Source organism: Cricetulus griseus, chromosome 2 (assembly GCF_003668045.3).
Source record: "Cricetulus griseus strain 17A/GY chromosome 2, alternate assembly CriGri-PICRH-1.0, whole genome shotgun sequence".
In the NCBI taxonomy this organism is placed as follows: domain Eukaryota; kingdom Metazoa; phylum Chordata; class Mammalia; order Rodentia; family Cricetidae; genus Cricetulus; species Cricetulus griseus.
In genome coordinates this window covers 83,636,984-83,660,902 of record NC_048595.1, presented here as the reverse complement: position 1 = coordinate 83,660,902, position 23,919 = coordinate 83,636,984, and the positions used below count along the sequence as shown (strand labels likewise).

At 44.9% G+C, this 23,919-nt stretch overlaps 1 non-coding gene across 1 annotated transcript; it reads right to left on the bottom strand.

Moving 5' to 3' along the window:
• Nucleotides 1-8,862: 8,862 nt before the first annotated feature.
• On the bottom strand, nucleotides 8,863-8,969 carry LOC113833988. Its single transcript, XR_003482219.1, has one exon. It is a non-coding gene; the product is annotated as a U6 spliceosomal RNA (small nuclear RNA).
• Between the last annotated feature and the right edge of the window lie 14,950 nt (nucleotides 8,970-23,919).

The window sequence follows — 23,919 nt, the reverse complement described above, 5'->3', positions numbered from 1 at the left end:
TGACTTGCTTTAATCCTCTATAACCTACTAGTTCATTTCTCTGACTCTCTTAGACATTCTTAGACAAGTTTTCTCTTTTTTTTTTTCTTTCCCTCTTTATTATTTATGTCTCCTATATATTTTTTTTTCTCATTTCTCAGTTAACATCAAAATTTTATCAAAGTCCTTTTTACAGTTCTTAATAACTTTAAGGCCGTTTAGATGTCCGGAACAGGCCAGATAAGTTTATACGCTCGAGCTGAGGAACAAAGAGTAATTCATTTGCGTTTATGCACATCAATTATAAAACAAAGGCCAAACAACACAGAACACAGAACAGGTTTTCGCAGCGCAGTTTTCAAAGTACAAATTCCTCACATTGAGGGCTTCCCAAGTTCAAAATACAAATTCCTCATACAGAGGGCTTCAAACGCTACCAGGACGTCTCCTGGAGCCGCGGTCGGGAGTTCGGACCCGTCAGTCCCTCCTCGGATCCGCCTACAAATGTACACAGCTGTATACTACAAACGCAAGCGCAATTCACAAGACAGACTCAGACCAGACAAGACAAAACAGCGGATCCGCACAACACTTACCTCCCAGACGTGGGTCGGTGGTCCCTGGGCGGGTCTCGATCCCGGACGAGCCCCCAAATGAAAGACCCCGAAGAGGCACTTTCGTAGAGGGAGACCCACACACCCAGGAATCAGCGAGGCCACGAACTGGATGTAAAACAAGAGGCTTTATTGGAGACGCAGGTACCTGGGGCGACTTAGCTTCTGTGTGGCTAAGCGCGCCCGCCCCAAGGGAAAGGCGTCCTTATATAGGGAAAAAGGCGCAAGCTAGGAGCAGGGATTCTATTTGATGGTTCAAATGAGGCACAGAGCCATTCCAGATCAGCATATTCTCAAGGTCTGGTGTCTGGTACAACAGACTTGATTCCTCCCTCCGCGCCCAGGTGGCTGACCTTGGGGGCGGAGACCTTGGGACGGAGTGTTTCTCAACGGGGGGGGGCGTGGGGGCGAGGGGTGCTCGGCCCCAGCCCCGGCGCGGTGCCAGGGCAGCCCCGCCTGGGTGAACCGGCGGGGGCAGGGCGGCTCTGCGGGGGCAGGGCGGCTCTGCGGCAGCTCGCCCGCGCTGCATTCTCCAGCCCCTCCCGGGGAAGACAGGGAGGCAGCGGGCCTTTCACACTGAGACCGCTTGAAGTATTTTGCTAGCGGTTCTTGGACTGAAATTGTGGAAAAGGCAATCTTGTTTGCCCTTCATATGAGCCATCTTGGGCATTTTCTCACAATAACAGATACCATGTGCTGTCCTCATTTTATTCTTACACATCAGTGGCAAAGCTAGAGACCTCATGCTGAACAAACAGTGCTTTCAGATTTTATTTGTTGAGGAGGACTCAGATTATATTATAAATACTACCCAAGTGTATGGCCTAGGAAAAAGACAAGATTGGGAATCCTGTGTTGCAACCTCTGTCTATCAAACCAGGAAAAGTAAACAAAAAACCTCACTCATGAATTTGACTCCAGAAATCCAGAAGCCCAGCTAGTAGCCAGTGAGTATCTACGTTAAAATAAAGATCTTACGTATTTTTTACTTATGCTAAAGCTTGATTGGCTTTTTTGTTGTTGTTTTTGGTTTTTTTTGTTGTTGTTGTTATTTTTAGTTTAAGTGAGGGAGTTCATTTAATGACCTTACGAAGTCCAGTGTCAGTCTAGAATGACAGGTATGCATACTGGCTGCAGAGAACAGTTTTTTGTTTTTGTTTTAATCATCATTATGCAAGCCTCTTCCTCCGTTTCTTCATTGTCTGGTGTCTTGGTTAGGGTTTCTATTGTTGTGATGAAACACTGTCCAAATCAACTGGGGAGGAAAGGGTTTATTTGGTTTATGCTGCCAGTTCATCATCAAAGGAAGACAGGAACTCAAGCAGGGCAGGATCCTGGAGTCAGGAGCTGATGCAGAGGCCATGGAGAGTGCTGCTTACTGGTTTGCTTTCCCTGGCTTGCTCAACCTGCTTTCTTATAGAACCCAGGACCACCAGCCCAGGGATGACACCACTCACAATGGGCTGGGTTTCCCCGCCCCCATCAATCACTAATTAAGAAAATGCCCCACAGCCAGATCTCATGAAGGCATTTTCTCAACTGGAGTTCCCTCCTTTCAAGTTGACATAAGACTAGCCAGCAAGGCTGGTTAATCAGGAAGTGTCCTAATTTGGTTTTCTACTACTGTGATAAACAATGACCCAAAGCAACTTGGGAGGAAGGGGTTTTGTCATACACATCCTGATTACATCCCTTCATGAGGGAAGCCAAGGAAGGAACTCAAGCAGGATAGGAACCTGGAAGCAAGAACTGAAGCAGAGACACAGAGAAGTGCTTCTTACTGAGTCTTCCCTCATTACTTGCTCAACTACCTTTGCTACCCACTGCGGAACCACCTTCCCAGGGCTGGTATTGTCCATAGTGGGATTGGAGCACATCAATCATCCATCAAGAAAAGGCCCAGCACAAACTTGCCCCCAGGCTGATCTGATTGAGTCAGGTCCTCAATGGAGGCTTCCACTCCCCAAATTTATGACGTTTACAAAACAAAGCCGTCCAGCTTAGGAGGGTACACTCTTTTTTATTGACATTTCCTTTCTAATTTTTAATCTTAAAAGATGATATAATAGTTGTAAAATAATTATCATACACATAATCATGAGACAGTTTCTCATTTGTTCCTAAAATTTGTGGCAGTTAATAAGATGTGATTGAATGTGTAGAATGTCCCTTGTCATTCATCAGTACAAAGCTATCATTGCCTTTATTTGAACCTCATTCTTTGGAAATAAATCCTTTTATTTAAAGTACAGTGAACAGCTCCAGGGAAAATCAGGCTTCCTGAAGTTTTAAAATCCAGTGTGGCTTCTAATATGGATTCACACTGATGAATTTTAATTCTTTACTTTTTTCCCACAACACAAACTTCAGATCCCCTTAAACATTCCCTTCAGGGGTACACAATTAAAGACCCAAGACATCACACATAAAAACGTTAATGAATGGTGAGGGCTGGGCTTGCTCTGAGAAGGTACTGCTTATTTGCCTCCTGCAGTTGTACCGTGACCGCCTGCAAACACAGGGAACCCTGTAGAGGAACCCTGCTTCAAAGCTTCAGAGCTGCCGGGATAGAATGGCATTCTGGACCCCAGGCCAGAGACAACCAGAAACACCACTCAGTGCACCCACTATGGCCCAACCATGTCTTTTTCTATTAGCCAAGTATTCACACCCTGATGACTAGATCAGTATGACATTACTCACTCTGACAACACAGGTCTAAGGAATGGTGTGTGCTCTCCCAGTTGCTATGGCAGCAGTACTGATTCCACTCAACCACATGTGTGAAGCACTTGATGCCCCACCAGAAAATAAATGGACTATTTTCCTCTAAGGCCCTTCACATTTTGTCTTAAAATAGGTAAGAAGGCATCATTTTGCCTTTTGTTTTGTCTTAGACTATTTTTTGAGTTTTTGAAACATTTTTAAAATGTTTGAGGAAGTAAGGAAGTTTTACCTCGCTGGGGATTACAGTTGCCACTGAAAAAATACAAAGAGGAGATTCTATCAATTATTTAGGATATAAAATAGGTCTACAAAAATTAGACCACAAAAAGTACTAATCAGGAGAGATCGTTAGCAGACTCGTAATGATCTTCAAAAATTACTAGGAGAGATTTCTCAACTACAGGCTATTATTGGAGTAGAAGGGCATGATTTGAAAAACTTAAAAATGGCCCAAAAAGGGGACAAGGACTTAAATAGTCCACGAATGTTATCAGCTGAAGCTGAAAAAAAAATTGGAATGTGTAGAAAAGAGAATACTAGAAGTACAAGTGGACCATGTGGATTCAAACCTAGACTGTATTCTGGTTATATACCATCTAGAGAATACCCTTCAAGGGATGTTGATGCAGAAGGAAGATGTCATATTAGAATGGATAGTTCTACCACATAAACAGAATAAAAAACTAAAAACATATGTAAAAAAAATCTCTGATTTGACTTTAAAAGGTAAATTAAGACTTTGTCAACTGACAAGAAGGGGCCCAGCAAAACTTATAGTACCTTTAATTAGTGAGGAAATTTCCTCCTTATGGAAAGATAACGAATATTGGCAAAGTGCTTGCAGTAAATTTTTGGGAACATTTAGCAACAATTATCCCAAAAGTTAGAGAATCAAATTCATAAAACAATTTAGATCCCTCCATGAATTGTAAGAAAAACACCAATCTCTGGAGTCCCTACATTCTACACTGATGCAAACAAGTCAGGTAAGGCAGGATATAAATCAGGAAATTAAAGTGAAGTGACCAGCTCCCATTTTGGCAGCCATAACAGCCGAACGCGTGCTTGTCTGACCTTGCCTTAGTCACTAGGAGGTTGATGCCTGCCTCGTGGCAAGGAACCAATCAGAAGTTAGCTGGTGGTGCTATGCTTTACGGCTCTGGGTATGCTTTACGGACAAGTGCACAGCAATGACACACAGAGCATAACAACCACCCTGGGCAGGCCTATGGGCCATAACAACCAGTTGACCAATCAACACAGGGCAAACCCTCCAAGCCTGGAGGCACACCAATCCTGAGCCTGTGCTTACCCCTTATGCTGCCCTATAAGATCCCTATGCAGACACTTCGAGCTGTCTTTCCTAGCCATCCGCCACGGTGGGTGGATGAAAGACCTGAGCTAATGTGGAGTTAGCTCGTTAAACAACTATAATAAAGCCTCGTGCAGTTTGCATCAAGCTTTTGACTCCACCTGGTGATTGGGGTGGCCGAGGTCCTGGGCTGAGATCCTGGAGGCCTGAGCTTGGGGGGGGGGGGCGGCAGTCTTACAAAAGTAGTTCAAAGCCTGCTGGGGCCCAGCTTGTATCAGTCTCATGCTATAGAGGCTATCTATTCCAGACTAATGTCTTTGGGGCTGTGATTGGAGCCAGTCGAATGGTCCCAGGTCCATCCATGAGTCGGGGAGTGCTGGACCGGGAAACTCTTAGCTACCCAATGGCCATAAAGACGAGACACGGGCATCTTGTCATTTCAGGAGGGCTCCCAGTCCATGCTGGAAACTGGAGTCTCTGGTTTATTCAAGCATCCTCTTAAATAGCTTTCCAACAGTGGGGGTGATTGCAGAAGACATCTACTATTATATATAAAGCTGATATCAAAAAAATTCTTCTAATCCTAGCAGCATACCTAAACAGTCCCTAGGCACATAAACAAGCTCTCAGAACAGGTGTGGGGCCTACCTCTGTTGTTCTGCAAACTAGGAGACATTCTCCACTAAGACCAAGCCATCTGATGGTAATTTAGCTGGCATCTGAAAGACAATGGGAGATTCAGGCTCCTGGAAATTGAGGGGAGGTTTGGACCCCAGATCTATATAATCAATAATTTTTGGCCCCGACAATTCCCCCCTCTTAAATTAATAAAAATAAACCCATGCTTCTGCAACAGGACAGATGACTGTGCCTGGCTTAAGTGGCTTTCTTCAACCTACCAGAGGTGCCCATCATCGAATCACGCATTCTGTCATGCATGTTCTGTCTTAGGTTCCCTGGAGGCAAGAAAAACCTTTCCATCTGTGACTAACCAGTCTCTGTAACAAAGAACGTTAAGGGGGATGGGGCATGGTCCAATGCCATATGCTTTTGAACCTGGAAGCTCACCAGGAAGCAACATCTATGCTCTCATGGCTGAAAACGATCTCTTGCAAAAAGGGGAACGGGAATGAACAGAGTTAAAATGGCCTTTTAAAACAGGTATGGGAATGTCTCCCATGCCTAAGTTTGTCCTTCTAAACACACTTTTGCCCTAAGGCTTGTAAGTTACATGTTATATTCCTGCTAGAATGAACTCTGACTTCTTGTTTCCATAAACATTTGCATAGCACATACAGCAAAGGTTACGAACATTAACAATTTCAGTATGAACATACATTAGGGTAAGTTACAATGCAATCAAAAGACAATAAAATGTTCTCACGATTTGTGGAGTGGGAAAAATTCCAAAATTCTAAACCTTTTCCCTGTCTAGAGTTCAATGTCCTGTGAATCTTTTTCTTTTTGTCTAAAGTCCAATGTTCTGCTGGTTGTAAAATTCTGAAATCAGGTTTCCAATATCACGGACCTTGTCCATGTCTCATTCAAACATTGAGAAGGGGCTTTTGTTACTAATCATAGTCTATACTGGTGTCAAATTGTTCTAAATGGGTCATTTTTTCCCCAGTGGGAAAAATGGGCAAAACAGTTCTGTGTCTCACGTTGTGGCAAAAGGCAAGCTGTTTGTCATCTGGTTCTTTGTCGGCTCCGGGATGAGAACTTACAGGTCTGGGGAGGTGGATGTAGCTGGACTGTCAAGAAACTGGAACTCTGGAACTGGGTGTCCCCTTTCCTCCTCTGGCTGTAGATCAGATGGCATCAAGGATCAGGAACACCGGTTCATCGGGTTTCACTCCAGCTGGTTCAGACAGTCTCCCAAGGTCTAAGGTCTGGTTTTTCTCTGCTCCACGCATCTCACCAATCATTCCAGCAGCCAACATGCCTCGTTCTCCTCCTTTGAGAAAACACAAACATGCCCTTGACCCCAGATTATTACAGGGTCTTGTCTCCACCTTTGTCTGGTGCATGGATCTCTCCATTTGACCTGAGAGAAATTTGTTCCAGTTCTGTCATGCCAGAATCTGTCTGCAGCAGATTGCTCACTGGCATCTACAATTAAAATATTTAAAATGAAGAGTAAATGATTTAATGCTTCATGTGGGGACTGGGAACACAGCTCCTCCTTTTTTATCTTTAGAAGTTATGTTTTTGTTTTTTTGTTTTTTGTTTGTTTGTTTGTTTTTTCGAGACAGGGTTTCTCTGTGTAGCTTTGGAGCCTATTCTGGCACTCGCACTGGAGACCAGGGTGGCCTCAAACTCACAGAGATCCACCCGCCTCTGCCTCCCGAGTGCTGGGATTAAAGGCATGCACCACCAACGCTTGGCAGAAGTTATGTTTTTTAAGGAGCCATGAGCATGCTCCACAATCCCTTGTCCTTGGGTATTATAAGGAATACCTGTTTTGTGATCAATTTTCCATTGAGCACAAAATTGTTGGAATGCTTTACTAGTATATACAGATCCACTGTCTATTTTTAATACTTTTGGAACTCCCATGTAAGCAAAACATTTTAAACAGTGACTTATAACATGTTTGGTGGCTTCTCCTGTTTGTGGAGTGGCCATCAAGAAACTTGAATATGTGTCAATTGCCACGTGTACATATTTTAACTTGCCAAACTCTGCAATATGAGTAACATCCATTTGCCATAGATTTTTGGGAAGTAAACCTCTTAGGGTTCACTCCTAAATTAGCCACAGGTAGATACTGCGGGCACACCTCAAACTGTTTGATGATTTGGCAAGCAATCTCTCTAGTTAAGCCAAACTGCTTTCTTAGACTTCTGCTATTTTGATGATTAAAGTTATGAGACTGCTGGGTTCTCTCTACCTTGGACAAAGCAACCAGTTTTGTTAATTTATCTGCAGATTCGTTCCCTTCAGCCAGTGGGCCAGGAAGGTTTGAGTGGGCTCTTTTGAGACCCACACAACATGGCAATTTTGCATTTTGAATTTGCTCAAATAATATTCTAACCTGATTATTACTGGTTCCTATGCACAAAACTGTCTCTATCACCTAAAGAGCCTTAAAGACATAGTGACTGTCAGTGTATAAATTGACTGAATCATTTACTAGGAGCTGAAAGATCACTGCAACAGCTCTTAACTCAACTATTTGAGCTGAAGCCAGAATTGTCTGCTCCACGTATTTCTTTCCGTCAATAACATAAGCTGCTCTCCCATTAGAGGAGCCATCAGTAAAAACTAACATAGCATTTTTTTACAGGACTGCTTTTTACAATTTTGGAGAATATAAATGTAAATTGCAACAGCCTATGAGCTAGAAACTGATTATCAATTTTCCCTGAAAACTGAGCAAAGGCAATTGCCAATGAATCACTGTTCTGAAACAACCAATCAACCTGTTGCTTGGTATAAGGGACATGTATCATACTTGGTTCTCTGCCAAAATACCTCCTAGATTCCACATGGCATTCTGCAACATACAGGCTACTGATTCAAATTAACGATTTAATACTTTGGCTGGTGAGACAGGTAGGTGCACCCACAGTAATGGTCCCCCCTGCCACAGAACAGAAGTCGTACTATGCTTTGTGGGGCGCACATAAGCTTTCCATGGTTTTTCATAGTCAATATAACATATCTGTTGATGTAGAATCGCATCCTCTAATTGCAGAAGGACTTGTCTACCTTTATTTTTGCCTGCTTTTGTTTTTACTGGAGGCTCAGGTGGCACATGACAGTTCATAAAATGGCTTCAGAGGTGTTGGGGGGAGGTCGAAGGGAAACAAAAAATAAATGGGTGGGAAAGAAAAATAATCAGGAGGAGGTTAAGAGCTGGCTGGTTCCTTCTCAGCCTGACTTAGGGGAGGGAGGTGGTGCCTCTGAACAGTAAGGATGGATCCCTTCCTTCAACCCTTGGGCGGGGAGAGGGGGGGAAAAAGAGAAAAAAGCCAAAGCTGTTGCTTTGACCCTCCTGAGTCTCAAGGGAAAAGCCATGTTTTGATGTCATGAATTATGGGATGAGGAGAGGGAGATGCTGGGTAGAGTCAGTTGGAAACTGGCAGATACCAGATGGTAGCTCTGGGTGTCCTCTGAAGTGGAATCATTCCAGCATGGGGGGGGGGGTCCCCACTGTTGATAGGTGCTGAGGTCTAAAGAAAGCGTGGCTAATTAAGACTTGTTACATCCTACTTGCACTTTTCCTTAAAAACTATGGAACCATTCACGAATTTGCATGTCATCCTTGTGCAGGGACCATGCTAATCTTCTCTGTATCGTTCCAATTTTAGTATATGTGCTGCCGAAGCGAGCACAGGACTTGCCTACTGCGGCGTCCACCCTTGACCAGCAAGAAAGACGCCACACCGAGGAATCTTCTTCAACACAGTTTAATCGGGAACCTCTTTGCTTTGTACAGTGTATAATGGCGGCGGCGGCCCCGGGCCGAGGGAGACGGGGCCTGATATAGTCTACATCTACCAATCACCTAACCCTACGTGGCGCGCCAGGATAGGTTGTCTCCAAGCAGAATTAAGAGGATACATGACCTTTACCAAATTTGGAGTTGTTTACCACAGAGAGCGCTCGCCGTCGGGCTGGCGGAGGGCGGAAACCGGCGCCATCTTTTGGGTGCGGTATTCTGCAGCTCCCTACAGTCTACCTTTTTGTTTTAATATTATAGGAGTAGCAGTATCTATCTGTTGTCAGATTCCAGTCATCTCTGTCTTAGGTTCAACCCCAGTGTCCCTATCTTACCCGTCAAAGAGTCACTGTGTCGCCCTCACAGGCTCATGTCTTAGGTTGAAGGGAACACATGTATGCTTATTTGCTCAGCAAGAGGGTAGGTGCCCGTCATTGAGCATGACTGATTCAGATACGCATCACTCACTCAGCAAGGGCGAGACAGACATCTATTTGTCTGTCAGCATGGATAACCATGCTTGAGGGGACTGTCCTGCTTCCACAGCAGCAAAGGCCTGTACCAACATAGCAGCTTGGGATTTTTGCGACTTCCTGATCCTGCATAGGCACCACAGGCAAACAAAAATGGCTAACAGCATCATGGAAAACATAACCCCTACTCCAGCCCATTCCTTAACTAAACTAAAGGCTTGTGCAATCATGGTATTACTTCTCTGCTGTGTGACCCTCATCCTGCAGATACACCATAACGCTATGAAACTAACTAGGATAAGCATTCCTCCCAGGGCACCCATTCCTGCCCACTCTTTCAGATGATTCATGGCTTGAGTGATCCACGCAGACAGTCCTTCCGCAACCGCACTATGGAGAGTCTCAGCTCCTGCATCAGCTTGTCAAAATCCCCAGACCAGTTGCCTAGAAGATACTGTGAAGGTTGTTTAGACATGTTTGCTGCTAAGGAATAATTCTGATAGGAAACAGCTGTTACACACAAACCAGGCATTCTCCATTCACATCCCAACTGTGCCAGTTGCCATAAAGTATCCAATTGTTCCTGTACTAGATCAATGCATTGATTCAAAACCATAATGACCTTTCAATTGAGCATTAAGGATAGATTGGATATCCAAGGCAATCTCCATATGCTAAGTGCAGCAATTTCAACTCCTTACTAGTTAACAGAATGTCATCCATATAGTGGACACATCTCACAGCAGGGTACTTCTCTCTAATAGGAGCAATAGCATGACACACAAAAAGCTGACACATAGTGGGGCTATTGGCCATACCCTGGAGTAAAACCACCCACTCATATAATGGTATGGAGAACAGAAGGTAAAGTAACACTATCCTGCACACATCACAAATCAGGTTCTTCATGATTGGGTAGGGCTGACAGCAACGGTAAACCATGCTGCACAGGCCCCATGACTTGCATCTATTTATTTCCTTCAGCTGTTCTAACGTCTCCTGCCCCTTTTCTACAGCCTTGCAGCATCTTTGATCCTCTAGACAGCTGCGAACCATTTTCCAAATAGGCCTGGTCCCTGGCTTCATCGTTCCCTGTGCCCAGGCAAAATCTAGATATTTTCCAAGCTTGTCCCAGCAACTGGTGGTTAAATTACTGGAATCAGCAAACCAGGGGGCTACCACAATAACCTCTTGGATAAATCTCTCTAAAGTACTTTTCTTTCATTTCAATCCCTTAGACCGTAACAGCTCTTGAAGAGCAATGAAAATTGGTTGCCATGTTGTAGTTCCCATACTTTCACTTTTGGTTACCTCTGCTTTGTCCGAATCCCGGAACTTTGTTGCTCCTCACCGGAGACCTTATTGCTCCTCACCGGAGACCTTATTGCCTCTTTACCGAGGGCTTTGGTACTCCTTTACTGGAGACCTATCTCCTCTTTCCCGAGGACCTTGGTGCTCCTTTACCGGAGACCTATCTCCGCATTCACCGCGGACTTTACAGTTCCACTTACCTTGGGAACTTACCAGCACCGCCCCGACTGTGAGAAGTTCTGATTCCCCGTACGGGCCACCACTTGCAGCGTCCACCCTTGACCAGCAAGAAAGACGCCACACCGAGGAATCTTCTTCAACACAGTTTAATCGGGAACCTCTTTGCTTTTACAGTGTATAATGTCGGCGGCGGCCCCGGGCCGAGGGAGACGGGGCCTGATATAGTCTACATCTACCAATCACCTAACCCTACGTGGCGCGCCAGGATAGGTTGTCTCCAAGCAGAATTAAGAGGATACATGACCTTTACCAAATTTGGAGTTGTTTACCACAGAGAGCACTCGCCGTCGGGCTGGCAGAGGGCGGAAACCGGCGCCATCTTTTGGGTGCGGTATTCTGCAGCTCCCTACAGTCTACCTTTTTCTGTTAACTGTCTAGGTGAATTGGGATCACTCTCTCCCTTTAAAATATCACTCAGAGGTTTCAAATCACCAGTAGGCGCTCCTAGAAAAGGATGTAATCATTGAATACTCCCTATCAATTTCTGAAAATCATTCAAAGACCACAAGCTATCTTTTCTAATTTCTAATTTTTGAGGTCTAATCTCTTTAGGATATAACATATGACCCAAATACTGAAAAGGTGGCTGTCTTTGTACCTTTTTAGGAGCAATCACTAAGCCTGCTCTGGCAAGACTCTGCTGCGGCTGCCCATATGTTGAAAGCAAAACCTCTTCATACTCATGGGCAAGCAAGATATCATCCATATAATGAACAACATAGACTTGTGAGAATTTGTCCCTAACCACTTGTATAGCCTGAGACACAAACTTCTGACACAAAGTTGCACCATTTGCCATGTCGTGGGGCAAAAATCTTCCAATGGTACCTCCTCTTAGGCTCCTTAAAATTAACCGATGGAATGCTAAATGCAAACTTATGACAGTCCTGAAGAGCCAGGGGAATACTATAAAAACAATCTTTCAAGTCTACAATAATCTTATAAGTACCTTTTGGTACAGCTCAGGAATGGGTAATCCTGGCTGCAACACTACCATCAACTGCATGGTTTCATTAACTTTTCTCAAATCTTGTATCAGCCTCCATTTCCCTGATTTCTTTCTAATCACAAAAATAGGAGAGTTCCATGGGGAATTAGAAGGTTCAGTATGACCACTGTCCAGCTGTTCCTGCACTAACTACTGAGCAGCCTGTATTTTTTCTTCTGTTAGAGGCCACTGATCTGTCCATTCTGATTTGTCACTTTTTCATATGATGGGATCTGCATGGAGTGAAGGCTTCTCAGTGACCTCCGCTAAAAATGCCCTAATCCTGCTCTGGGAGGTCTCCCATCAGCTGAAGTGGGATCAACACTCCCCTCATTTTCCTGGCCCCGTCGATGACAATCCTTGCTGAGACACCTGATTAGTAACAACTGTAGTTGGGCTATACAAATACACTCCCATCTGGGCCATAACATCTCAGCCCCACAAGTTTACAGGCAAATGAGGAACAATGAATGGCTGAAATGTGCCTTTATGGCCTTCATCATCTCTCCAATAAAGTTCATAGCTACTCTGCTCAGGATTCTGTGTCTGACCAATTTCCTTGTAACTGCATAATTGTCAGTTTTTGGCCATGTTGAAGGCTATTGACAGGCTGTAATAACTGACCTGTCTGCACCAGTGTCTAAAAGGCTGGAAAAGACCCTACCACTTATATACAAAATAAATCTGGGCGCTGAGGACCGATAGCCTGCAACCAATAAGCATCAGATGAGCCAAACCCAGAATTTTCTCTCTTATCTCTCTTAACCTGGTTGTTTGTTTTTACCTGGGGGAGTAAAATCAATTGAGCAAGCCTCTGACCTGACCTTATCATTGAAATTCCATCCAGAGAATGAATCATAACTTTTATTTCCCCGTCAAAATCAGCATCAATCGCTCCTGGAGCAACAAAACTTCCCTGCATTGTTGTGCTACTCCTCCCCAGCAACAATCCAACCAGTCCACTCGGCAAAGGACCATAAACACCAGTGGGCAGCACTGACATCCCCATTTCTGGTGTTAAAACCGTGTTGGCTGTTGAACAGAGGTCCAGTCTGGCACTTCCTACCATGGCTCTGTAGAGGTCCTGAACAGACTTTCTAGCGTAGGAAACCGAAGCTGAATCGTCCAATAGATTTCTTTTGGGGCCTTAGTTGGGCCTCCTAGGTAGTTTCCCTGCAGGGGACTTCACTGGACATCTCTCTTAGATATACATTTGTATGCCCAATGCCTTCCTCTCATATACCTCGGGCACAAACCCGGTTCCCTGCTCCGCCCGTTACGACACTATCTGACTTGGTGTCCCTTTTGACCACATCCAAAGCAACCTCCAGAAGGCTTCACACCTCTTTTTCTCTATGTCTTGCTTTCTCTGTAGGAATAACATATCCTTAAATGAAGTCCCTAGCAAGGCAGCCACCATCGCTAATCCCTGAATATAAGCTGGTCCAATATCTGAACAAACCTTAATGAACTCATCTATGTCACCCTTCTTCCTGTGAGGTCTTAGCCCAGCCTGGCAGGCGGCTTTAGCATTCTCATAAGCCAGCTGCTTTATGATTAAAAGTCCAGACTCTATCTCCCATTATTATAGATGACACTTGCATTAGTCTAGAGAGCAAAATTCTGAAATAGTTCATCAGGCCCCTGTCTGATTTTTGTTAAGTCCTCCCCTGCGCCCCAGCAGCTGGAAGTCCCAGCTTTCACCCTCACGTTGGACACCATTTTTACTGGACTGCTATCTTTGGGACTTCGAACAGAGCCAGCCATACAGTCCCGGGTCCGATTCTGAGTGGGGGTGGGTGGACCTAGGGAAGCTAATTACCCAATGACGATAAAGATGAGACAGGAAACACCATATCATCTCAGGAGGGCTCCCAGCGGATACCAAGAAGCCACGATTTATTGAAGAGTCCATTTAAATAGTTTAGCAAGAGTGAGGGCAATATCAGAAGACATCTATTATCATGTATAAAGCTGATACCAAGTAATTCTTTTAATTTAAGAGGTACCTAAACAGTCCCTAGGCATGTAAACAAGCTCTCAGAACAGGTGTGGGCACACCCAGGGGTTAGGTCTGTTGTTATGCAGGCTAGGAGGCATTCTCCACTGAGGCCAAGCCATCTGATGGTAATTTAGCCAGCAGCTGAAGGACAATGGGAGATTCAGGCTCCTGGATATTGAGTGGAGGTTTGGACCCCAAAACTTTATAATCTATCACTTTTGGGTCCCAACACTTCTTTCCAGGTCCCACAGGTTCATAGGAGGCGAAGATCCACAGGGAGTCCAAAGCATTAGATTTCAATTCTACCAAGTTGGGGAATGGTTCAAGATAGAAAAATGAGGAATTATAGTGAACTGGCTTGAAAAGAGCTGGGAGAGGGAGGGGGTTCTGCTCCTTGGACCTGGTCAGCTTAAACCACTCAAAAGGCAAGGGACTTCAGACACTAGACACCTCTGCTGAGGACCAAATGGTTTGATGAGACATGCATTCTCTGAGAGGCATCTCACCAAAGACAACAATAAATTAATCTTACTTAGGGTCAGATGAGAGTCCCAGTAATACCACAATCAGTGATGTTCAGGATAGTAGTTAGACTGTGCTTACTTAAGGCTAAAATGATGAATAACCTTCAACTCCCATCACTCCATATTCCTAGACCTTAATAATTCCTTTCATGACTTTGTTAATGGAGAAAAGTTGTTTAAGCTTTGGTACATTCTGGGCCCACCTTCCGGGCCCTGCTGGCACCTTCTGAGGCCTGGGGACTGTGCACTAGGGAAGCCATTCCAGCAGACCAGCCCATCCAGAGACTGCCAGCATCCTAGTCCTGCCTCCACCCACGGGAGGAGGTAAGTGCGGGCCTGTTTCCTGCTAGCCTTCCGGTGTGCTGTTCAGAGCCTCCTGAGGCTTGGGGCCTGCACACGGGGAACCCATCCCAGCAGAACAGCCCATCCAGGGTCTGCCAACATCCTGGTACTAGTTCTGACTCCACCACGGGAAGAGGAGAGCCATCGGAGTATTGGACCTGCTTGCACCCAAAGGAAGAGAAACTAGAACTGCACCCACCAGGAAGAAGGGATGGGAAGAAGACAATTTAAAAACATATTCAACAAGAGAAAAACCAATATGACACCACGAGAGTCTAGGGACTTTACACCAACAATGCACTGAACCTGCCAATGCAGATGAAGCAGAAGAGAATGACCTTAAAAACAACTTCATAAAAATAATAGAGGCCCTCAAATAGTAAAAATCCCTTAAAGAAATGGAAGAAAAAGCAAACAAAAAATGCAAGAAATCAACAAATCTCTTAAAGAAAGCCAAGAAAAAACAAACACATGAAGGAAATAATTCAAAGACCTGAAAACTGAAATAGAGAAAATAAAGAAAACACAAACTGGGGGAATACTGGAAATAGAAAAGCTGGGTCACAGGTGCAAGCATAGCCAACAGAATACAAGAGATGGAAGAGAGAATCTCAGGTGTTGAAGATACACTAGGAGAAATAGGTTTATCAACCAAAGAAAATCTTAAGTCCAACAAATCCCTAACCCAAAATATCCAGGAAATATGGGACACCATGAAAAGACCAAACCTAAGAATAATAGGTGTAGAAGAAGGTGGAGAAACCCACCTCAAGGGTGCAGAAAACATATTCAACAAAATCATAGAAGAAAACTTTCCCAACCTAAAGAAAGATATGCCAATGAAAGAAAAAGAAGCTTACAGAACACCAAATAGAGTGGGCCACAAAAGAAAGTCCACTTGCCACATAATAATCAAAACCCAAACATACAGAATAAAGAAAGAATATTAAGAGCAGCAAAGTAAAAAGTTCAAGTAATTTTTAATGGCAAACCTATCAGAATTACAGAAGGTCCTGGATAGATATTCTACAAACACTAAGAGACCACAGATGCCAGCCCAGACAACTATATACAGCAAAGCTTTCAATCACTAAAAATGAAGAAAACAAGATGTTCCACCAATAAACCAGATTTAAACAATACATATCCACTAATCCAGCCCTACAGAAAGTACTGGAAGGAAAACTCCCACCTGAGGAAGTTAACTGCACCCACAAAAACATAGGCAATACATAATCCCACTTTACCAACAGCCAAAAGAAAAAGAGGGTAGAAATCCACACACAATACCACCAACAACAACAAATCCAAAACAAACAAGAATGAACAATCAATGGTCATTAATATCCCTCTTAACTTACCTATAAAAAAGATACAGGCTAGCAGAATGGATACAAAGACAGAATCCATCCTTCTGCTACATGTAAGAAACACACTTCAACTTCCAGGAACAGATGGTACCTCAGAGTTAAGGGTTGGGAAAAGATTTTTCAATAAAATGAACCCAAGAAACAAATGGGTCTAACAATCATACTATCTAACAAATCAGAGTTTAAACTAAAATCAATCAAAAGAAATAAAGGAGGTTATTTCATATTCATCACAGGAGAAATCCATCAAGATGAAGTCTTAATTCTGACCATCTATGCCTCAAATACAAAAGCATCCCCATTCGTAAAAGAAACATTACTAAAACTCAAATCACACATAAAACCTCACACACTTACAGAGGGAGACTTCAACACCCACTCTCACCACTAGACAGGACCACCAGACAGAAACTTAACAAAGAAACAGAGGAACTAATAGAAGTAATGGCCCAATTGGTTTTAACAGATCTATAGAACATTCCCTCCAAACACAAAAGAATATACCTTCTTCTCAGCACAATGTGGAACCTTTTCTAAAATCAACCACATACTCGGCAATATAGCAAACCTCAATAGGTACAAAAAAATTGGAATAACCCACTTATCTTATCAGACCGCCATGCTTTAAAGTTAAAATTCAACAACACAAACTGCAGAAAACCTACAAATTCATGGAAATTGAACAATGAGCAATTGCACCATTCCTGTGTCAAGGAAGAAATTTAAAAAGAAATCAAAGACTTCCTAGAATCCAATGAAAATGAAGACACAACATTCTCAAACTTATGGGACACTTTCAAGGCAATGCTAAGAGAAAAGTTCATAGCACTAAGTGCCCACATGAAGAAACTGGAGAGTAGTCACACTGGAGAATTAACAGCACAACTGAAAGCTCTAGAACAAAAAGAAGCAAACTCACCCCCAGAGGACTAGACACCAAGAAATAATCAAATTGAGGGCTGAAATCAATAAAGGAGGAACTAGGAAAACAATACAAAGAATTAATGTAATGAAGAGTTGGTTCATCGAGAAAACAAACAAGATAGACAAATCTTTATCCAAACTTATCAAAAAAGGCAGAAAGAGAATATGCAAATTAACAAAATCACCTGGAAGCAACTTAGATGCCCCTCAACTGAAAAATGGATAAAGAAAATGTGGTACATTTACACAATGGGATACTAGTCTAGTCAGCAGAAAAAAAAAATGGAATCTTGAAATTGCAGGCAAACAGATGGAACTAGAAGAAACCACCCTGAGTGAGCTAACCCAGTCACAAAAAGACAAGCATAATATGAACTCACTCATATATGGATTTTAGACATAGAACAAAGATTACCAGCCTACAAGCCACACCTACAGAGAAGCTAGGAAAGAAGGAGGACCCTAAGAGAGACAAACATGGCCCCTTGGAGAAGGGGAAAAGGACAAGATCTCCTGAGCTAATTAGGGGCATAAACGGGAGAGGAGAGGCAGTCAGGAGAAAGAGAAGGGGAGAAGAGGAGGACATGAGGGATCAGGAAGATTGAGTCATGGGAAGAATAGAGGACAGCAAGAAAAGAGATACCATAATAGAGGGAGTCATTGTAAGTTTAAAGAGAAATTTGGCACTAGGAGAATTCCAGAGATCTACAAGGATGACTCCAACTAACAATGTAAGCAATAGTGGAGAGGCTACCTTAAATGCCCTTCTCTGATAATGAGATTGATGGCTACCTTATATGCCATCCTAGAGCCTTCATCCAGTAGCTGATGGAAGCAGAAGCAGACACACACAGCCAAACTCCTGGAATCCAGTTGCAGAGAGGGAGGAGTGATGAGCAAAGGGGTCAAGACCAGGCTGGAGAAACCCACAGAAACAGCTGACCTGAACAAGGGGGAGCTCATGGACCTCAGACTGACATCTGGGAAACCAGCATAGGACTGATCCAGACCCCCTGAACGTGGGTGTCTGTTAGGAGGTCTGGGCAATCTATGGGGCCTCTGGTAGTGGATCATTATTTATCCCTAGTATACAAACGGACTTTGGGAGCCCATTCCGCATAGAGGGATACTCTCTCAGCCTAGACACACGGGGGAGGGTCTAGGTCCTGCTCCAAATGATATGATAGACTTTGAAGGTCCACCGTGGAAGACCTCACCCTCCCTGGGGACCAGAAAGGGAATGGGTAAGGAGGTTGGGGGGAGAGGGGAGGAGGGGAGGGAGAGGGAACTGAGATTGACATGTAAAACAGGCTTGTTTCTTTCTCTTTTTTAAAGATTTTATTTATTATGCATACAGTCTTCTGCCTTCATGCCAGCAGAGGGCACCAGATCTCATTCAAAGGTGGTTGTGAGCCACCATGTGGTTGCCGGAAATTGAACTCAGGACCTCTGGAAGAGCAGTCAGTGCTCTTAACCGCTGAGCCATCTCTCCAGCCCTTTTTTATTTTTTATTTTTTATTTTTTTTGGCTTGTTTCTATTTTAAATAAAAAATATCACAAAAAAAGCTTTGGTACATACTGTATACACTATAAGAAGCCTTGTAAATCAGGGGTGGCTGCTGCTTAGCAACCTTTACAGATGTAACAAGAACTATCAAGATGTCTTAGTTACCCTTCGTAAAGATACTTGACACTCTCTCCACACTTGTCTAGGTGCTCCACTTTACTTTCACTGGAGCACTTTTTACAGTTTATATAAATCCAGCTTCATTTCACATTTGACTCCCCCTGAAATATTTCTCCATCACAACTATGAATCTTGGTTTTGCCTGAGTGGGAGATCTCTAAAAAGAACTTCTCAGGTGGCTGCCCGTGTGGTGTATGTGAAATGCCTCTGTTGCTAGAGACGCTAAGAAAAGCTGGCTGGGGGAATGGGCTGGAGAGGTAGCTCAGCAGCTAAGAGCACGTGCTTCTCCTGCAGAAGACTTCAGTTTGGTTTCCAACTATAGGGTAAAGGGACCAGCCAAAGAAACCCACCCTGACCTTGAAACCAGAGCCAGCGAAAGAAACACACTTGGCCCCTGATGAACTGAGCATGAAACCAACCAATCCCTGAGCAGGAAACCTAGCCAATTTCTAAACTTGTCAAGCTCAGGGGATTGAAATCTGACCGATGCCCTCACTGAAAATCTCCCTGGAAAAACTCTCTCCCTAAGAAGCCCTATGTAAGCCCTATGCATGTTCAGTTGCCCTTTTACACGCTGGGAGAGGCATCCACTTTCCTGGATTCCTCCTTCCCAATAAATCTCTTGAAAGAATTTTGGGTAAAGACCTTCTTTCACTGGAAGGGAGCAGAATCTCTGATGGGAAACTCCGTAGTGGGGCAGAGCAGAGAAACAAAGGACACCTCTGCTGTGAAACTTCCTTAGGGAAGTGGAGCAGAAGTAACAACTTTTTGCTGGAGCCAGAGCAGACTGTTCCATTTCTGCAGGGTTTCCCCCTTAGCAAGGTGAAGCAGAAAAGTAATAACTTGGGCTGGAACTAAGAAGAAATGAACACCTCTGCTGGGTGTCCTCACTTATGGGAGTGGAGCAGAGCTCAGCTGTAAGGGCTCTCTCTTAAATGGAGCATGATTGCACGTCCTGTGAGGAGACCATCAACCACTGGAACCCAGATTCAGGTATAGCCTGACTGAGAGTCAGTATACCTTTCTCTTCAGAGCTGTAGGTATCCGGGATTCCTCCCCTTCACAACTTAAGGTATACCCGTACTTCTCAAAAGTCAGGGTACTTGTCTCCTCACATCTGCAGGTATCCAGGATACCACCCTTTCACAGCTGTAGGAATTACCTGACTTCTGATACTCAGGGTCCCTTTCCCTCCAGAGCTGTAACACTTGCATCAACACCCACATTAAGTGACTGACAACTATCTATAAATCCAGCTCCAGAGACCTGACAAACACTTCTGATCTCAACTGCACATACACATACCTGTACACACACGTACACACACACACACACACACACACACACACACACACACACACACAAATATACGACCTTTGTTAAAACAAAACAAAAAGGACATTTACATTAAAAGATACTCACACTGAAGTACACACTGGTCTCAACCTCATACAACTCTTCCTTCTACACATCAGGGTTCACTTCCTTCTACAAGTGAAACTACCAAAACCATCAAGAACTGGATATTTTTAATATATACTGAATTTTTAAAAAGGAGACATCAGTGTATGACAAACAAGAAAACGCATTACAAGATGTATGGATACATAAACCTTAAATTAAAAAATGTGAGAGAAGCCAGACGTTGGTTGTGCACCCCTTTAATCCCAGCACTCAGGAGGCAGAGGCAAGCAGATCTCTGTGAGTTCAAGGCCAGCCTGGTCTCCAGAGCAAGTGCCAGGATAGGCTCCAAAGCTACACAGAGAAACCCTGTGAAAGTACCAGTTTCTAGAACATCTTAACATGAAACAGACAACTGGGACCTCAAGAGGATCACTGTTCAGCTGAACCGCCTCCACAAAAAACACCCCCATCTAAGCATAATGGAGGGAAGAGTTATAAGTCATGAAATCCTACCTGTCTTCGGCTTCCTCCTGTCCTCTATCAAATGGACAAGAAACAATTCCCCTGACTATATCCTGGGTTCAGCCTGACTTTACGCTGGTCAAGGTGCAGTACTACAATGAGCATCCTCTGAACCCAGAGAGGGAAGGCAGAGGGCCAAGGACAGATGAAAAGGCTGCACACACTGCTGTGAGGAGATTGGAGGCTATGTCGAGTTTCCCAGACATTCACGGTTTCTGTCCCAGCTCAGGACCAAAAGCATTGCTGCTCATCCTGGTTGGACCCAGGCTCAGCATTTGGCAAAGACACATCCATCCCCTTCTCTACTGCCTTCCTCTGTGGCACAGGAAGGACACCCACGATCACCCATGGAGTGACAATCAGTACCTAATGCACCACAGGAGGAGATAATGGGACTGGCAACACAATCTTGCTGAAGGGGCTCGGGGGAGCCACAAAAGTAGTCACAATGACTACATGAGGCTCTAAGTCTTTGGAGGACCGGGTTGTGACAAGAACATGACACAGACCACATTTCTAAGCATGACACTACTGTCCTCCAGTTCTAAGACATTCATAATGTATGCCAGTGCATTAATTTTTGAAAACATGCCTTTTCAAACTGGTATTTTAGGATAGAAAACAGTTCTGGACGAATGTTGAAGCCCCTGTGGGATCAGGTGGAACCCAGGGAGGACTATCCTAGGGAAGACGAGGATCAGTGACCATCTCACTGATGGATTAAACTGTGAGGATGCTGGTGTGTGTGTGCTCGAAGGAGACATTTGCATTTCAAAACTGGTGTGAGGAGTTGGTGGTCCAGTTGTGGAAATGATGAATTATTGTGGGCTGAGGGCCATGGAGTGACTTTCAGATCACGGGGCATTCTTATCCCTTCGGGAATTCTGAACTAGGACTGAACCTCAGGGATGACCCCATGTTTTTTTGCCCATTCAAGAAGACAGAGAAAGACATATGAGGTTGGTGGTTAGAGGTCTGTTGAGGGGGGTCCTAACCTGGGGACTTGGGTCCCTTTCCTTTATTAGACTGTTTGTGTGTGCACTGGGCTCACCTGTCCCTTCACAAAGTCCTGAAGAGGGCAGCAAATGTCCTCTCCTATCACTCTGCACACTCCATCAAAACAGGGTTTCTTTCTGAACCCAGAGTGCACATCTCCACTGGGCAAGAACCAGGAAAGGCCCAGCTAGCCTCTTGTCTCCTAGACCCTGCAGTGGGGCTTCACAACTTCACAACAATGCTCAGCATAGTACACGAGTATGGGCATCTGAGAGCCCCACCTGAGGATAATGATGGAGCAAGCAGCTTTAACCCCTGAGCCATCTCTCCAGCCCTTATCCTGGTTTTACGTTTTCCAGAGGTATAGGCGTCAACTTTCTGCCATGTGACAGAATTCAGTAGCTTCCAATTGGCCGAGCAAGTTGACAACAAGAACCAGACAGTAAGGGAAGCCAGACAAAGGCCAAAGAAGCCAGGGACACAGTCTCGTTGCTTCCTCTCCTCCTCAGAACTTCCAAGAGACTGCTTGCTGGAACTCAGAGACGCTAAGAAAATGTCCCCGGAGACACTGACAGTGGAGAACACAAAAGCAAGCTTGGCAAGACAGAGAGTCCAGGCTCTCGTGCCCAGAGGTCTCGGGACTTGGGATCTGGTGGGAAAGGCTCTGCTGCTCCCTGTCCCTGGAACATGGCCTGACCCCTGTGCAGAGCCGCCCAGAGAGGCTTCAGGAGGAACACTGCCAATACTGTCTGAAGAGCTCAGCAGGCTGGCCCTGCACGTGAGGGCTCCCTCTCCCTGACTGCCTCTGAACACCTCTAGCTCCCAGAGAAGCCTGGCACAAGGCATGAAACCACGAGAAAGGACAATGACAGGCACCTGGGAGGGAGAAGGGAGCATCAGGAAATCTTGGGGCCTGTGCTACCTGGCCCACTACCGTTGTGAGACTGCCTCTGATCTGCTCCCAGCTATAGGGAGTTTCCCAGCTTCTTTGGAAAGTGACTTCAGGAGCAGTAATAGAGCTAAAACCCAAGAGGAGTGAAACACCTGGATGCTCTGTCCTGCAGGTGGCAGAAGAGGAGTCTGCCCCTCCTCCACTCAGTCAGGGCAGTGGCTTTCAATGCTGTCCTGTCTGCTCTAGGGCAAGAGCTGAGGTCCTTGTCACCCCTTCCATATAACTCTGGATTCAGTATGTCAGGGACCACCCCCCTTGCCACACATGCCTTTCCCCATGTCCCAAGGTCACAGACAAAATCTGGAGCCTCTTCTTCCTCAACATGCCACTTTCATTAGGGCATACCATGAGCTGAGAGTTGGTGTCCCTCCAGACTCAGAGGTCACAACCTATCTCTGCAGTGAGAAAGGGACCAGGGTAGCATGTAGGACACACAAAAAATCCCTTCGTGAATGTCACTAGTCTCCTCAGGGATGTAGCCAGATGAGCTCTCCTGACCCTCTTGCCTGTGGAACTCAGCTCTAAGGTGCTGTTCAGGAGTTCGGGACTCGCTCGCACCAGACACTCTGTGAGGACCATGGCCCGGGCCTTCCCAGGTTCAGCGCTATTTTCAAACACTGTCTGCTCTTTATTGAGGATTAACATTTTGTGACAAACCAGTCCTGAGGTTCAACCACGACCCCAGGCAGCACCCACCCTCAGGATCCATCGAGGCACAAATCCTTGCCTATCCCAGGGAACAAAGAGCTAAGAGACAGCTAGACAGGTGAGGGTGAGCCCCTTCCACAGTACTCTAATGTGCTCCCAAGTCCCTCAAGGTGGGAGAAGAGTGACAAAAAAGAAGAATCGATCAGCAACCCGAGAAAAGACCACCGGAGACTTCTCAGAGCCCAAGAGGGAATGAGGCACCCTAACAGGAAAGCGCAAAGTATCCTGGGAGTGAACCCACTGTGGCCTCTGCTTCAGCAGCTTCACCACTGACAAGGAGGAGGGGAAGCAGGAGACCCAGGCCATGAGGCCATTCCAGAACAGAGCTCTGTCTATGGAGGAGAGATGTGACTCAGGAGGGCAGGCCAGTGGCCGAGCACATCACAACTTCTGAGAAGCA